This window comes from Notamacropus eugenii, chromosome 1 (assembly GCF_028372415.1).
Source record: "Notamacropus eugenii isolate mMacEug1 chromosome 1, mMacEug1.pri_v2, whole genome shotgun sequence".
NCBI lineage: Eukaryota > Metazoa > Chordata > Mammalia > Diprotodontia > Macropodidae > Notamacropus > Notamacropus eugenii.
This window is the reverse complement of record NC_092872.1, coordinates 600,017,572-600,021,937: the sequence shown is the minus strand read 5'-3', so window position 1 is coordinate 600,021,937 and position 4,366 is coordinate 600,017,572. Positions and strand designations below refer to the sequence as shown.

The 4,366-nt window shown below is 39.1% G+C and overlaps 1 pseudogene; it reads left to right on the top strand.

Moving 5' to 3' along the window:
• Positions 1-586: 586 nt before the first annotated feature.
• On the top strand, positions 587-1,848 carry LOC140519159 (heterogeneous nuclear ribonucleoprotein K pseudogene; annotated as a pseudogene).
• The last annotated feature ends 2,518 nt before the right edge of the window (positions 1,849-4,366 follow it).

Sequence of the window (4,366 nt, the reverse complement as noted above, 5' to 3'; positions counted from 1 at the left end):
GGTTGAGGCCCTAGTGAGACCTGAGGGGTGAAGTGGATGAATACTGAAAACTATTTTTGCCCTGGCTCCTTGCTCTGGTCTCTTCAAATCATTGCCATCTCCTGTTTTCCCTAAGCCCCTCACTGTCCCCTCTTGGCAATTCCCTATACCCTCCTTATCCATTTCCACCCCTCCTAGTTTTCTACTATCTACCAACCTGAGTTCCCCCACCATTCCTCTCTCCATGACTGAGGAAGCAGCTTTGTTTGGTGATATAAGCCTGGTCATTTTAAATTTGAGGTCAAGGTTGTTACAGGACTTCCAGCTCCCACAGGATGTGGTATTTTAAGGTTTTTTGCCCAATGCTTGGAAGAAAAACCCTACCATTTCCTAGCTAAAGAAAATAGCTCTGAGGTTTTATTCTGGTTATGACAATTATGCTTCTTAGGGATAAGATACTTTTCTTTAGAGTGTGTGAGAGTGAGAGGAGGAGGGTGCTTGAAGTGACACCATTATCCTCTGTGTTTCTCTATGGCATCATCCTCTCTCAGCTGGCATTTCTCATGCTCTTAAACTTCTAGATTGTCTACCCATTTAATCTGAGAAAATGGAGACTGAGATGCCAGAAGAAACTTTCCCCAATTCTAAAACCAATGGCAAATTTGGTAAGCACTCTGCTGAAGATAGGGAGAAAGAGAAAGCCTTTAAAAGATCTAGAAACACTGATGAGATGGTTGAACTGCACATTTTCCTTCAAAGCAAGAATGTTGGAGCAGTGATTGGTAAAGATGGTAAAAATACTAAAGCATTTTGTACAGACTACGATGCCAATGTTTCAGTCCTAGACAGCAGTGGCCCCAAGGACATATTGAATATCAGGGCAGATATTGAAACAATTGTAGAAATTCTGAAGAAAATCATCCCTACCTTGGAAGAAGGCCTGCAGTTATTTTCTCCTACTGCAACCAACCAGCTTCCACTCAAATCTGATTCTTGGGAATGCTTAAATTACCAACACTATAAAGGAAGTGACTTTGAGAGTTAAGGCTATTGATTCACCAGGAGATATTATTGGGGTCAAAGGTGCTAAAATCAAAGAAATTCAAGAGAACACTATCAAGCTTTTCTGGGAATGCTGTTCTCATTCCACAGAGAGAATTGTTCTTTTTGGTGGAAAGTCTGATAAGATGGTGGAATGCACAAAGATCATACTGGATCTTATAACTGACTCTCCCATCAAGGGATGTGCACGATCCTATTATGCCAATTTCTATGATGTATGACTATGGTGATTTCACAATGATGTTTGATGATCGACAAGGATGCCCTATAGGATTTCTCCTGTGGGGAAGAGGAGGATTTGATAGAATGCTCTCAGGTCCTGGTTATGATGACATGAGCCCTCACAGAGGACCCCCCCACCTCCTCCTGGATATGAGCAGAGCTCAAAATCTTCCTCTTCCTCCTCCACTACCACCACCACCTAGAGGAGATCTTATGGCTTATGAAAAAAAGAGGAAGACCTGGTGACCATTATGCTGGCATGGATGGTTTTAGCGCTGAGTTTATGGATGGTTCTGGATATGATTATTCCTATGCAGGGAGCCATGGCTTATACTTGGTGATCTTGGGGACCCATTATTATAACACAAGTCACTATTCCCAAAGATTTGGCTGAGTGTATTGTTGATGCAGGTGGACAGTGAATCAAAGAAATACGTCATGAATCTGGAGCATCAATCAAAATTCATGAGCCTTTGGAAGGATCCAAGGATTAAGTTATTACTATTACAAGAACACAGAGATCCAGAACGCACAAATATTTGCTGCAAAAATGGTGCGAAGCAGTATTCTGGAAAATTTTCCTAAGACTAGTGAAGAATTGAAGGGGTCCTGCATCTTTCATTTTGATCTGCTTCTGTTAAAAAAGCCAACATTTCTCTGCTTGATAGATATTCTCCATTTGAGGTGTACTGAAATCTTTGCTGTTCATCAGATGTAATGATTTAGTTCCTTACAAACAGAGTGGAAGGGGAAGGGCACACAAAACTAATATTGAAATTTTGAAACAGCAGCAGTTAATCCAATCTACCTCAGTTCCTCATCTGTAAAATGAACTGGAGACAGAAATGGCAAACCACTCTAGTATCTTTGCCAAGAAAACCCCAAATGGAATCACAAAAAGTCAATCACTACCGAAAATGACCAAACAACAAAACAACAAATGTGCTAGGCACTATGCTAAGTGTTAAAGATGCAAAGAATGGAAAAAGACAGTCCCTGCTCTCAAGTAGTTCCCAGGAGTTGAGGGCATCTTGAGAGCTCTATATATGAGGAGTAACATCAGGGGCATGGATATGGAGGAGGCTTGTGGAAAGGACAGTTTGGACCATTGGATCATAAATGGAGAATTAGAAAGGACTTCAGAGGATATCTAGCCCAATCCACTCATTTTACAGAAACGGAAACTGCAACCCATAAAGGTTAAATAAGTTTTCCAAGGTCATGTAGGTAATAAGCGTGAGAGACAGAATTTGATTCTAAAGTCAAAGCTCTTTCCTCTATGTCATACCTTTTTTCCTATATAAGGAAGATTAATGTGATGAAGATTAAAAACTGTTGTTTAAAATGTTCAAAAGCAGAAAAGGTCCAATCTCCTTGAAAAACCTGTGCTGGCAAGAAATTTAAAAAAGAAAGAAAAACATAATTAGGTTGGCCCAAGGTTTGAGGCAGAAAAAATTTTTTACATGCTAAAAAGTCTGTTTCAGGAAAAAAATTTTTATTATTTATAAATCATCTGTTAGAAATTAGTGGGTCTCAATCACATGAGCCCTAGGCACAGAGGTTGCCAACAGTAACTAACACACTATGTAGCTCTATTCGGGGAAAATTAGTAATAGGGACAGCTCTAATCCAGGTCTATCTTCAAACTCAGTGGTGCCAAAATCAAATAGAAATGTGTGCAACTAACTAGACAGACAGGTAGATAGATAGATAGATAGATAGATAGATAGATAGATAGATAGATAGATAGATAGATAGAGAGATAGAGAGATAGAGAGAGAGAGAGAGATAGAGAGATAGAGAGATAGATAGATAGATAGATAGATAGATAGATAGATAGATAGATAGATAGATGATAGATAGACAGACAGACAGACAGACAGATAGATAGATCCCTATGGGTCACATATAGACTTAGAAAATACATATGAACATTATCTATGTTTGTGTTTTTATTTATTTTGTTAAATAATACCCAGTTACATTTTAATCTGGTTCAGGATGCACTATGGTGGCATGTTTGACCTCTCCGTCTTACTAACCCATCTGGTTCCTTCCTTGCCTGATGAAAGAGTTGGAAATCAGAAAGGCTGGGTGATTTGTCCTGGGTTACATGGGTAGTGAAAATAAAAGACAGAGAGTTCTAACTCCAAAGTCTAGCACACTTTACACTATATTTGATTTTCTTTGGTTTTTTGGAATTTCCTCCAATAAGTCATAAAGTGGGGAAGGGGCAAGGAGCAGAGAGGGAACAGATTGAGATAGAATGGTCCATGATCAGATATTATGTTGAGAGGTACAACTTAACAAGGTTGTTCTTCTTTTCTTGCTTTTTAAAGAAAGATCCTCACAACAATCCTGAGAGGTAAGTCCTATTATTATCTCCATTTTACAGATGAGAAAACTGAGGCAAACAGAGGTAAATTGACTTGCCCAGGGTCACACAACTAGCAAGTGTCTGAGACTAGATTTGAATTTGTCTCTTCCTGACTCTAAGACAGCTGCTCTGTCCTCTACATCATCTAATTACCTATCGTGTTAAACAAATTGAATCTACCAAATATTTATTAATCTCCTACAGGTTCAAAGCATTGATGTGTGCTTGATTAATGCTAGGTATTACATTAATGCCAGGAGATACAAAGATTAACACTAATGCAATCCCTGCCTTCCAAGAGTTTACATTGTCCTGGAGAGAAGGTGGGCCTAATGAGGTTGATTACTATTCAAGTGACCTATTTATCAGAGTTGCCTATTACATAGCTTAGACAGTTTTTACCCTGGAGTGTATATTATGTATAGAGAGACTCTGAATTAATTTCAGGATAATCATTTTACATAATTTTACAGTATACAGGGAGGACTGAGGATGATTCAGAAGGACCTCTGACTTCCTATTGGCTGATGTAACTGAACATTTTTGGGGTTCTGCTGCCCTCTAGAAGTTACCATGTGCAACTGCAGATTACAGGCAGTTACCTTATCTCCACAAGTGCTGTTATGGCCTCATATTAGAAGGTGGCATTACTGACCTCTACCATCAGCAGCAGGACATGGACTGTTGTATTATTTTCCTAGTAAGGATTAATTATAAATCAGTGCT